Raw genomic sequence first — 14,677 nt, forward strand, 5'->3', positions numbered from 1 at the left:
CTATTAAAAGAGACAAAGAAGGACACTACATAATGATCAAGGGATCGATCCAAGAAGAAGATATACCAATTGTAAATATTTATGCACCCAACATAGGAGCACCTCAATACATAAGGCAAATACTAACAGCCATAAAAGGGGAAATCGACAGTAACACATTCATAGTAGGGGACTTAAACACCCCACTTTCACCCATGGACAGATCATCCAAAATGAAAATAAATAAGGAAACACAAGCTTTAAATGATACATTAAACAAGATGGACTTAATTGATATTTATAGGACACTCCATCCAAAAACAACAGAATACACATTTTTCTCAAGTGCTCATGGAACATTCTCCAGGATAGATCATATCTTGGGTCACAAATCAAGCCTTGGTAAATTTAAGAAAATTGAAATTGTATCAAGTATCTTTTCTGACCACAACGCCATGAGACTAGATATCAATTACAGGAAAAGATCTGTAAAAAATACAAACACATGGAGGCTAAACAATACACTACTTAATAATGAAGTGATCACTGAAGAAATCAAAGAGGAAATCAAAAAATACCTAGAAACAAATGACAATGGAGACACAACGACCCAAAACCTGTGGGATGCAGCAAAAGCAGTTCTAAGGGGGAAGTTTATAGCAATACAAGCCCACCTTAAGAAGCAGGAAACATCTAGAATAAACAACCTAACCTTGCACCTCAAGCAATTAGAGAAAGAAGAACAAAAAAACCCCAAAGCTAGCAGAAGGAAAGAAATCATAAAAATCAGATCAGAAATAAATGAAAAAGAAATGAAGGAAACAATAGCAAAGATCAATAAAACTAAAAGCTGGTTCTTTGAGAAGATAAACAAAATAGATAAACCACTAGCCAGACTCATCAAGAAAAAGAGGGAGAAGACTCAAATCAATAGAATTAGAAATGAAAAAGGAGAGATAACAACTGACACTGCAGAAATAAAAGAGATCATGAGAGATTACTACAAGCAACTCTATGCCAATAAAATGGACAATCTGGAAGAAATGGACAAATTCTTAGAAATGCACAACCTGCCAAGACTGAATCAGGAAGAAATAGAAAATATGAACAGACCAATCACAAGCACTGAAATTGAAACTGTGATTAAAAATCTTCCAACAAACAAAAGCCAGGACCAGATGGCTTCACAGGCGAATTCTATCAAACATTTAGAGAAGAGCTAACACCTATCCTTCTCAAACTCTTCCAAAATATAGCAGAGGGAGGAACACTCCCAAACTCCTTCTACGAGGCCACCATCACCTTGATACCAAAACCAGGCAAGGATGTCACAAAGAAAGAAAACTACAGACCAATATCACTGATGAACATAGATGCAAAAATCCTCAACAAAATACTAGCAAACAGAATCCAACAGCACATTAAAAGGATTATACACCATGATCAAGTGGGGTTTATTCCAGGAATGCAAGGATTCTTCAATATACGCAAATCTATCAATGTGATAAACCATATTAACAAATTGAAGGAGAAAAACCATATGATCATCTCAATAGATGCAGAGAAAGCTTTTGACAAAATTCAACACCCATTTATGATAAAAACCCTGCAGAAAATAGGCATAGAGGGAACTTTCCTCAACATAATAAAGGCCATATATGACAAGCCCACAGCAAACATCATCCTCAATGGTGAAAAACTGAAAGCATTCCCACTAAGATCAGGAACAGGACAAGGGTGCCCACTCTTACCACTCTTATTCAACATAGTTTTGGAAGTTTTAGCCACAGCAATCAGAGAAGAGAAGGAAATAAAAGGAATCCAAATCGGAAAAGAAGAAGTAAAGCTGTCACTGTTTGCAGATGACATGATCCTATACATAGAGAACCCTAAAGATGCTACCAGAAAACTACTAGAGCTAATCAATGAATTTGGTAAAGTGGCAGGATACAAAATTAATGCACAGAAATCTCTGGCATTCCTATATACTAATGATGAAAAATCTGAAAGTGAAATCAAGAAAACACTCCCATTTACCATTGCAACAAAAAGAATAAAATATCTAGGAATAAACCTACCTAAGGAGACAAAAGACCTGTATGCAGAAAATTATAAGACACTGATGAAAGAAATTAAAGATGATACAAATAGATGGAGACATATACCATGTTCTTGGATTGGAAGAATCAACATTGTGAAAATGAGTCTACTACCCAAAGCAATCTATAGATTCAATGCAATCCCTATCAAACTACCACTGGCATTTTTCACAGAACTAGAACAAAAAATTTCACAATTTGTATGGAAACACAAAACACCCCGAATAGCCAAAGCAATCTTGAGAACAAAAAAAGGAACTGGAGGAATCAGGCTCCCTGACTTCAGACTATACTACAAAGCTACAGTTATCAAGACGGTATGGTACTGGCACAAAAACAGAAGGATAGATCAATGGAACAGGATAGAAAGCCCAGAGATAAACCCATGCACATATGGACACCTTATCTTTGATAAAGGTGGCAGGAATGTACAGTGGAGAAAGGACAGCCTCTTCAATAAGTGGTGCTGGGAAAACTGGACAGGTACTTGTAAAAGTATGAGATTAGATCACTCCCTAACACCATACACAAAAATAAGCTCAAAATGGATTAAAGACCTAAATGTAAGGCCAGAAACTATCAAACTCTTAGAGGAAAACATAGGCAGAACACTCTATGACATAAATCACAGCAAGATTCTTTCTGACCCACCTCCTAGAGTAATGGAAATAAAAACAAAAATAAACAAATGGGACCTAATGAAACTTCAAAGCTTTTGCACAGCAAAGGAAACCACAAACAAGACCAAAAGACAACCCTCAGAATGGGAGAAAATATTTGCAAATGAAGCAACCAACAAAGGATTAATCTCCAAAATTTACAAGCAGCTCATGCAGCTCAATAACAAAAAAACAAACAACCCAATCCAAAAATGGGCAGAAGACCTAAATAGACATTTCTCCAAAGAAGATATACAGGCTGCCAACAAACACATGAAAGAATGCTCAACATCATTAATCATTAGAGAAATGCAAATCAAAACTACAATGAGATATCATCTCACACCAGTCAGAATGGCCATCATCAAAAAATCTATAAACAATAAATGCTGGAGAGGGTGTGGAGAAAAGGGAACCCTCTTGCACTGCTGGTGGGAATGTGAATTGGTTCAGCCACTATGGAGAACAGTATGGAGGTTCCTTAAAAAACTACAAATAGAACTACCATATGACCCAGCAATCCCACTACTGGGCATATACCCTGAGAAAAACCGAAATTCAAAAAGAGTCATGTACCAAAATGTTCATTGCAGCTCTATTTACAATAGCCCGGAGATGGAAACAACCTAAGTGCCCAACATCAGATGAATGGATAAAGAAGATGTGGCATATATGTACAATGGAATATTACTCAGCCATAAAAAGAAACGAAATTGAGCTATTTGTAATGAGGTGGATAGACCTAGAGTCTGTCATACACAGTGAAGTAAGTCAGAAAGAAAAAGACAAATACCGTATGCTAACACATATATATGGAATAAGAAAAAAAAATGTCATGTAGAACCTAGGGGTAAGGCAGGAATAAAGACGCAGACCTCCTAGAGAACGGACTTGAGGTTATGGGGAGGGGGAAGGGTGAACAGTGACGGGGTGAGAGAGAGTCATGGACATATACACACTAACAAACATAGTAAGATAGATAGCTAGTGGGAAGCAGCCGCATGGCACAGGGATATTGGCTCGGTGCTTTGTGACAGCCTGGAGGGGTGGGATAGGGAGGGTGGGAGGGAGGGAGACGCAAGAGGGAAGAGATATGGGAACATATGTATATGTATAACTGATTCACTTTGTTATAAAGCAGAAACTAACACACCATTGTAAAGCAATTATACCCCAATAAAGATGTTAAAAAAAAAAAATAAAAGGGAGTCATCAGGAATATGTAAGAAAAGCCTTCATGTTGCCACTGTACGTCCAATACCAGTAAAGAAAATGGATTGTGTAAAAAGAGCTTCAGATTGTGAAGTATCATTTTCTTCACATCGTATCAAAGACACATGCAACATGCCATTGTTGATGATGTTGACCTTCATTGCCTGGCCAAAGTAGTGTTTGACAGGTTTCTCCACTACAAAGGCACTTCTTTACTCTTCCGTATTCTATTTTTTGAAAGCAAGTCACTGTTTGGTACAATGCACATTCAAGGGGTATGGCAAAGTTAAGCTCCACCTCCTTGAAGGAGGAATAGCTACATAAATTATTTGGAATTCTTAGGTAAAGTAGATTTATCTCTTCTCTCCCATTTATTTTTTTATTTATTTAACATCTTTATTGGAGTATAATTGCTTTACAATGCTGTGTTAGTTACTGCTATATAACAAAGTGAATCAGCTATATGTATACATATATCCCCATATCCCCTCCCTCTTGCGTCTCCCTCCCACCCTCCCTATCCCACCCCTCCAGGTGGACACAAAGCACTGAGCTGATCTCGAAGTGAGAGAGTGGCATGGACATATATACACTACCATTTATTTATTCATTCAGTTTTTTATATTAATATGGACTTATGGATATTTATTTTATACTTTGTGTTATAATTTAATACTATGTTATTTTATTGTTCAAATTTTCCCAGCTTTGGCTACTGGGAGCTCTTTCAGTTAGGCTCCTGTGTCCATTTGGCATTCACCAATCCTTCTGTTTTTTTTTTTTTTTATCATTTCCTTACTTTCTAGCATTACAAGATGCTCCAGGTTCATTCTGTATGTTCCCTGCCCCACCCCTAGATTAAGCCATTTCTCTCAGGAGCCCTGATACCATTTACTGGAGGATGGTTTTATAAACAAAGATCTGGGAGCTAGGTAAGCTCCATTTTCTGTCATTGTTGCTTTCAGGCCTTCTCAAATGACACAACTAGGAAATTCTATATGTATACTAATTTGCATGTGCACAGATATGTATAATTATCTATCTGTATATCTGTATCTATATCAAGCTAAATATGGATCCATAAAGCTGCCTCTGACTCTAATCCATTACCACATGTTTCATTCTAGTCCCCCTTCTCCTTGCTTACATGTGACTCACTCTCTAATAGTGATAAGCTTAACTCACAGTATTCACCATTATTTACTTATTTGTTTAATAGTACTATACATATGCAGTCTTTTCAGACTTGTTAACCCATGCCCCTGTGAGAAACAGCTAGAGTACAGTGTTTAGTTCAGATGGAAAGAATTATCATTGGAAAAAATAGGTGCTATGATTTAAACAATTTTATCTGGACATACATTAAAAAACGATGTTTCTAAAGTTGGTAACATTTTAAAACTTTACATGGATTAAGTCAAACCCAATAAATCAAATAATCAAAAATTAGGAAATAATTCAAAATTTAGTTTGTAAAGACTCTTCCTTGCTGTACTATGAATGACAAAAGGCATAACTCTGGTATCAAGTTGCTCTAACTCAGGAGATAAAAGACACATAAAAAGAAAGGTTTGGTTAGTGGCATGTGATCAGTAAGGACTCCGTGATTTGTGTGCACAAGTGCTACTGGAGATAAGATAAATATTTTGAACTATGGTGTCTGAGAGATCATTAGTTAAAAATAAGTAGAATGATAATGTAAGGGTAAGAAGTCACAGGCTTCTTATCTTATTTCTTCCTTTTCTTTAAGCTTAGGAGCAAGGCTAACCATAATGGCATTCTTGATTTATTACAGGTTTTAGGTAATCTTAGGTCAATCTCTTAAACCTGAGATTGCCGAACTGTAGCCCTGAAACAAACCCAGGGAGCGGCAGATGTGTCCAGATATTACTCTCAACCATGGCAATGAATTGAGATTTTGAGATCCATTGCAACACAGTAATCCAGGAATCAGGAAGCCAGCAAGCCAAAATTTGTCTCATTATACAAAGATACTTTTCTTAGAGATTATAATGGAAATGTAGGCTTCGTTTATCAGAGAACCTAACATATATTCTTATTATGGGTTGATCTGACTCTCTTCAATTTGCAACAGACTCATGGAAAATGCACCATAATAGAAGACAGAAAAAATTATAATGTTATTGACTACTTGTTTGAACTTCTGAAAGTCATTTTACCTCTGTGAGACTTAGTTTATTTTTCTGTAAAATAGAAAGTAACTCTCTCAGGGTGCTATAACTAAAATTTAAGTAAAATAAACAGGTGAAAGAAGGCACATGTTCAGTTTTTCAGGCTATCTCAAAAAAATGTTTCTTCACTGCAATTTAATTTAGGCAACTTTGTTGTATCTGTAATGCAAGCAAAATATATATGTGTTGTGCTTGGCAGTTTCTATTCACTTGTGATAAATATATATGTGATGCTATTTTTTGGATATAATCTTTAATATCTTTTAAATCAGTAATGTATATTTGTAAAATCTATTGATATTGGTAATATAGCTGCCATAAACAAAACTATAGCACTCTATATTTGGCACCAAATTATTAGAAAAAGATATTATTTTAATTTATTCTAATATTTACTGTCTCCAGGTAAAAATTTGATTTTATGGAGATAATATCTTAACTCAGAACAGTGTTTTTGGGCTTCCCTGGTGGCGCAGTGGTTGGGAGTCCTCCTGCCGATGCAAGGGACACGGGTTCGTGCCCCGGTCTGGGAAGATCCCACATGCCGCGGAGCGGCTGGGCCCGTGAGGCATGGCCGCTGAGCCTGCGCGTCCGGAGCCTGAAAAAAAAAAACCAAAAAAACCCAGTGTTTTTATTTATGAAAACCTTAGTCATTGTGGCAGAGTAATATTGGGAGCTGGTATTTTCTGGAGAGAGATGCATTTCTGTAAATCACATGAGGGATGTAGTTGAGGATCAGAACTATAATAATCTTAGCTACATCATTAGCAGCATTATCTCCAAATATACAGAATTTTTAAAAGAAAGTTTAGCATGTATCTTTTATTCCATACAAAATCTCACTCAAAAATCCAAAACAAACTTCCCAAAAATAGAAAACAGAAAAATGGGTAATGGATTTCCTTTTGCCACTCAGGCCAGTACTATCCATGCATGTAAAATCAGAGTTGAATTTTCTTGGTTTGAAACACCCCATCACCAATTTTCATACATTACACTAAGCTACGATAAGTCAAAACCTACATTTGCAAGTCCAATGACTCTATGATCCTGTGAGCAGTGAACAATGCTGATTAAGGAGCCATATGTCATTTAGCGATTATTTCATGACACAGTGATAATTTCAAAGTTATTAATTCAACACAAGAAGGATTTTCATAAGAAGAACATATTTTTGAATACAGTTTTATTCTCCAGTCAAGTGCTCATTTATTGTTTTATTTTTCCCAAAAAATCTCATGGAACAAGTCAATATGTAAATAAGTCATTAGCTGAAGGGAAAGGGAAATAAAAAATCCCCAAACTCGGCACTAATAAGATTTCAGATGGGTTCCTAGTAATAAGCATGTGAAAATGATAGATATATTTCCTACTTCCTCCAGGGAGTTTCTATCTGACCTAGTTGCAGTTGTTGAGTGTATTTCCTACTAAGAGAGATCTCTTAAGATCTCTCTTAAGAGAGATTCGGAAAGCTTTGTAATTTCTAATGTACTTAAAAAGAAGCGAAATAACTCAGGTTGAAGAGGGTCAATCAAAACAGAACACTGGTTTTTATGAGTTTAGAAAAAAAGTAAAACCTTTCTCGGGGATCATATAAACACGTGATACTTTAAATTCTTAACAAAATATAATGTAAATATATATATATACTTCTTGTTCCCAGGAGTCAAAAGCAGAAAAACTGGAAGATAGACAAAATAGATTAAAACAGAAAAATATATATCTCCAGAACTACCCTGCAGCTAAGGCCACTTGCAATCAAGGACCTTCCTAAAATGACAGCCAGCAGGTGAGATCCGTGAGCTACAGGAGCGAGTGGAGTCCAGATTCCTCAGGCTAGACAATGCAGAAGTGATTGCTTTCCCAGAATGTTTCAGAACTATATCTCACTACAAACACCCAACATAGCCCAGGGTGTTGCCAGATTCTGTTGACAAACTCATTTGACATTAAACTCTTCCAATATAGAGCAGATTTTCAAGAGATACCACGCTGCCATCTAAAAATCATACTTTTATAGTAAGAAAAAAAAATACGACTTTTGCGATTCTTCCTCTCAAGGAGCCCATTTGAAATATAAGAAGAGTTTTGTGGAAGCAAAATAAAACCATTTAGAATAATATGAGAATTTAAATAGCTTTGTAGAAAAAAAGAGCACTAGATTGTTACATAGAGAGTGCATGACATGGAACACTGAAAATTCAGTGATAAATGAGAATAGTGTAGGAGGAAGACAACGGTGAGTTGGATACATTCGGTTTGTTGTAAAGCAGGTCTCAGAAGAGGAGTGGGATTTATATTAGCTCAGTAGCAAACTGGGAGAGACGCTTGTTGGGGAAGACATGAAAATGGTTAGAGATCATAAGTGCACTAATGAGCATTCCTTCAGCTGCCTCTCATTTCTCAAAAAGCACTCCTGCTTCGTTCCACCCTTATAACCTAAAGTCCAGAGAGTAAGTGTTTAGCTTGATTGAGATTTTGAGATCATGTTGAATGATGAAAGACAGAGAGGATTTGTGTCCATTTATTCAATGTGTTAAAATTGCATATGAGTAAAATATTGAGTGATTTGTTACAATAATTATAAAGCTGCACTTTTTGAATCGTGCTATGGGCCAGACACTGTATTAAGGTCAAAACTTAAAATTTGGTTAATTTTTGTAAAGCTTTGATTAAATTAAATATTTAATCACAAATACAATCGGGTCAGAAGTATATATTAGAATTACATGAAAAAATTAATATTCTTTCAGAATTTTGAGGAGAAGAAAATAGACAAAAGCAGGAGAAAAAAAGTGATCCTTTCCACCATATAAAGGTAATGTTAATGCTAACTTTTATTTATTGAGCACTTAGTAAGTGTATGATAACGCTAGTTCTTATTATGCACCAGATATTGTCCCATGTGCTTTTGTTCTGTATTTCATTTAATCCAAATAACAACTCTGGGAATAAATTTTCCAGACAAGCAAAGTGGGGTTGAAGACATTTAATAACTGGTTCATGTTCACACTGCCAATAACTGGTGAGACATATATTTGAATTAGGATTTCCTTGACTCTAAAATTTATTTTTCTATCCACTCATCTGTATTTTTCTTCAATATTATAAGTCATCTTCAGGCTGGGAGAAAGTATGCACCTCTTAGGCTGTTGCTCCCTGATAATCTATTAAGTAATAAATACTAAAACTTAATCTAAACCCTAAATTTATGTCTAACTCTAATCCCTATTCTTTGGAGATATCAGTGATCTCAGTAAGCCCTGCTCTTTTATGAAAGTGATATATTTTGAGAGGAGAGGCCAGGATCTTCTGATTGGAGAGGTACATGTCCACATATGCACTGAAACTCTCATGGAGTCTGAATCATGATAGGTAATTCCTCAGAATTTCAGTGTCTCAACACAACATTGAATTTTCTCTGTGGATATATGTTCAAAATAGATCATCAGAGGGCTCTGCTCCACAGCCGCTCAGAGATCATCCAGAACACATGGGCTCCTTTGTCATTGGGTTATTATTTTCACTTGCATCAATTTTGTAGGCTCACACAATTTTTTTTAAAAACTCTGATATTATGGACAGTTAAATTTTTATTTTAATGACATATTTGAAAACATATATTATTTAGAGTCATATAAAATAAATAAATCATTTAAATAATTTAACTAATTCATATCTTAAATGTTGATTTTATAAGGTGAAATGCTATCCCATTGTTCTAATGTGCATGTATTTATTTGTGATATTGAACATTTAGATCTTTATTATTGAATTAGTGATATTGAATCTTTTTCTGTTTTATTTTTGTAGTGAGATTTAACATTTTGAACATATTGTGTATGTTTGTTTCTTCAAGCACGTTACTCTCCAGTAGTCACTGTAATAAGGTGTACCTTAACAGGCAGACATGTGGCTTCTCTATTCCATAGAAATCAATGAAAACTGCAGTGGCCCTGGATGCAAGGATTGGAAGTGATTTAGTAAAAGTGTATTTGTGGAGGATCTGTACTGGAATGTTTGTTTTTCTATGGTCCCCCTTTTATGAACAGCCATCTGTAAAATGTTTTAAAATTGCTTTCAGTCATTATTTCTAATTATACAAAAGTATTTCAATATACATGTTTGCAAATATAAAGTGAGTTACACTTAAGGGTCTTTTTTTTTTTTTTTTTTTTTGCGGAACGCGGGCCTCTCACTGCTGTGGCTCCGGACGCGCAGGCTCAGCAGCCATGGCTCACGGGCCCAGCCGCTCCGCGGCATGTGGGATCTTCCCGGACCGGGGCACGAACCCTTGTCCCCTGCATCGGCAGGTGGACTCTCAACCACTGCGCCACCAGGGAAGCCCTAAGGTATTTCTTTTTTTAAGGATTATTTTACTCTTGTACTATGTGTATAACTTGTTATTTTCTGGATTCTTGCTTTTAACTTCCTTATATTAGATTTTAATAAATGTGAGTTTGATTTTCAGAATTTTATACCTGCTTTTGCTATATATCTTAAATGCATGAGACTTTTTGTTCCTATTAAAGAATTTGATATTATACTTCATTTATAAGTTCAGTAATCTGATTTTCTTCTTACTCTCTCCCTTTTAATCAAGCTACTTGCTTTGTATTATGGTCAAAACAGGCAGTGTCATTTCTGTTTCCAGTTAGTTTCTCCTCTTATGTCTAAAAATCATAGACATTGCCTTTTTCCCTTCAATTTCTACCTATCACCTTCTTTCATCCCAATCAGCATCACATAAACTAAAACATACATGCAGCATCCAATTTATATGTATGTATTTTTAAGGTAGAAAATAGCAGCTATTTTCAAGTTTTACTAGTATTTGTTATACAAACTAATTTCTTAATAAAAATCAAACATTTATGGAGTGTTCATTGAGTGAAAGAACTTTATATCAACAAAAAGCAATTATCTGGCCTCATGATGTTCACATCCACAAACAGAGACTTAAAGCTTTTCAATATAAGAATGAGGAAAAGAGACAATTTTATGCAGCTTTCCCACATTAATGTTAGGAACTTTTATTTCTATGGTAGGTTTGCGAGATTGTTGAAGTGTTGAGGAAAATGAGAAAACAGAGTGCATGATGATGATGAGAATAAGGGGTCTTGAAGGCAGTCTTCAACTCTTATAAACACCAGATATGTACCCATACCCAGGCCAGGAAGTTTTTACTTTCTTTTTTTGCCCCCACAGATGGCTCTAAGTCTATTTTTTAATTTAAGGGTAAGAATTCTGCCTAGGAATATAACGCAGCATATTTTAACTACTGGAGAATCTACAGCAGAATCAAGGGAAGGACTTGTTGATTATCCTCTAACATTGGAAAATTACACTGTGGTGGGGAATTTAAGGGAACATAATTGGAAAAGAAGCTGTGGGAAGAAAGACTGACTGGACCAATTATCAAAGTAAAACTGCAGAAGAAAGTGTATAAATCATCACAGGAGCAAGTGGACTAAGCAAGTTTACATCAAAGACTAATGAATATCCTGGTTGGGCTGAAACTATCTCTTTAAAGGTGAGAAGAAATGTCGATACAAGTAAGAGAGGGATAAAAGCCTGAGTGAGATGATAAATAGCTTTCAAAGTTATCACATTATAAATACTGCTTTTCAATGGAACTAATGTGAGTGGAATAGATAATTTGTGGGTATTCAAAAGAAAATGTGACTACAGACAGAATCTTAGGGGAATAAAATACTGAAAAACACTAGTCAAAAAAGAACTAAATGGATTTAGTTCACACCAATACCTCTGATGAGCGTTCAGAACTGGGAGTTTCCCATGGTTCTAATTATGAAACCCTCAAGATCCTTAAAATTTTTCCATCATAGTATATAAATTTTAACCTTACCTGCTTAAGGAAAATAAGTATTTTCATGTAAATGCAAAACACATTAAACTTGGCTTATTGGTTTACAAAATCCATGTTGTTAATCCATAGACTATACCAAACATATTTTAGGGGAGGTATGTATATATCACTTTTTCCATAACCACCATGCTCATTACATTGAAGGGCACATAATTAAGACTAGCAGGATGCTTCAACAGGGGACAAGTTGAGTAGAGTGACAATAAGTAAAGGGGGCAGAACATTAAAATAATAATTGATGCACTGAAACACAACTTCCAAAATCATTCTGATAGTTTGGGGAAAAAAATTATGATATTTATTACAAGTAATAAGGTGTCATTTTAAAAGGATAAGTTTGGAGCACTCCCTGAGCATACAGGCTAAGATGGAGGACAAGGTGGTAGAGTAGAAAGACTTAACTAAACTTGACTTTCACTATGCTTTGGAGCAAGTCATTCAGTCTCCTGAGATTTGTTTCTTCATTTTAAAGTAGCTTTCTGGGATTGTTGTTAGGATTAAACAATTACTTTAGTATTTTGCCAATGTTAAGCACACATTAAATGTTAGCTTCCCTTCTCCATCCGAGGCAAAGACACAAATGCTAGCTGCAGAAGCAAGTCAATGATTCCTTTTTTATATTTGTGTCATGGAGGAAGGCTATGTGGAGTTTAGTAATGATAAAATATAGAGTGGTCTCTGTAACATTTGCTAAAAATTATTTTCTTTGTATAATAGATATGTAAAGATGAACCCATATATTATGTGTTATAGTATAAAAATATGAAACTAGCATTACAGAGAGCATTACATATAAGAAGTGAAAGAAAAATAATTCATTCTCATAAGTTTGCTAAAACGTGATTCATTCTCATAAACTTGTAAAAAGTTTCCCAATATCATCTTTCTGTGACAAACCCCGAAGTCTCTTCAAAGACTAAATTTTTAATAATACCTGCTTTTATGAAAGAGGCTGAGATATAGCAAAAATTACTCACTGAATATAAAAGGACACAATAGCAGATGAGAGGCAAGTGTGGCAATAGTTTTCACATGGATAGCAGAATTCACTGTTCTATATCTTATTCAGTGCTCTCTTTGGGGGCAGAAGCACACCCACTCGGGTAATTTTTGGAGATTTATTGGAGGCATTTCTTTGATCGCTAAATTATTAAAGGTGCTGCTGCATTAGTAGATAGAGACCAAGAATTCTAGACACTCTATAAAGCATGGAGAAGTACTGCATATTTTAAAAAATTCTCTGGAGACAAATTTTGATTGTCTCTCATTGCTGTTTAAAATTAGCTGAGCCTAGAAACTAACTCACTATAGGCATATACAAGATATTTTTCATGGTTCTAATATACACCAAATTTTCCTGGATTTCATCTATATATCAAAGGGACATTGTCCATCTTTTTGTTTGAATTTTGCCAAAAGTCATTTTGCATTTTGGAAAATTACTTTACCATGACAATGTTTCTTGTGATATTCGAGTCACGAATGTAACATAATTTTTCAGTTTGTATTTATAATTTTTACATTTTCAGAGGTTATTTATGTAAATATACATACAAAATTCTTACTTAAAAATGTCAAATATAAAGAAAACATATCAATGGTATTCAGCTGATTATGTAATATTGGATTTTGTAGTTTGTCCAATAATTGAGCACTTTCTCATATTCCTAGTCTGTGAACCCATTTTTAAATGAAACAATAAAAACCAGTGAAATTTAATGCAAATTTTGCAGAGAAACACACTGATTAAATTAGCAAGGATATAGTGTATCTCTGAAATTTATAGAAAAAGTTTGAAAACTGTATTACTGTCACCAGACTGCTTTAAATATATCCTACTCAGAGGACTAAAGTTTTCATTATTTCTTATAGAATAACACAATGTATTACAAGACATATGAAACAAAAAATATTAAAGTAAATTAATCTTTCCAGCTCTTTAAGAGACTGTTATTTTTATTTATAGAAAGAAGTTCAAATGAAAAAAGAAATCTTGTGTTTTACTGAGCAATGAGTTTGTATCAAGAAGCCTTGATGAGATTGTGAAAGATGTTGAAGATCCACTGTATAATGAACAGCAGTCAAGCAAATTTTCATACATGGAATGAAGTATCCTATGTGAAAATGAATCATTACTGCTCATATATATGTCAGGTTCTTAAAGATGAAAAAATTGTGAAAGAAATGTTACTTTCAAAATTAGTGAGGATGGATACAAAGAGATTGTCAATTCACAAAGCTCTTAAAAATCTCATGTGAAAACATATTTGCTTTCCAAATACCACTGCTTCAATAGCAGCTATGAGCGGTCTACAAAGTAGATGTAGAGCTGATATTAATAACTCTAGGTAGTTTAGTAATTCATTATATTATTTACTGACATCAGGGATATTAAAAAATACTTCAAAATCAATGAATGTTGTATTTGATGTTACAAATAGAATTAAGAGTAAACTATGCAATGGTAATAAGAATTTTGAAATTGGAAGTAAGGTGACTTCAATGTAAAGTTAAACATGTTTTTATTATTTAAAATAACCAAAGAATTCATTAAATGAAAAATTAAGCATCACAATTCAAATATCAAAAAATAATATATCTTGCAGATATATTTATGTTTGCAAAGTTAAATGGGATCCATTATAA

This window comes from Globicephala melas, chromosome 2 (genome assembly GCF_963455315.2).
Source record: "Globicephala melas chromosome 2, mGloMel1.2, whole genome shotgun sequence".
Lineage (NCBI taxonomy): Eukaryota > Metazoa > Chordata > Mammalia > Artiodactyla > Delphinidae > Globicephala > Globicephala melas.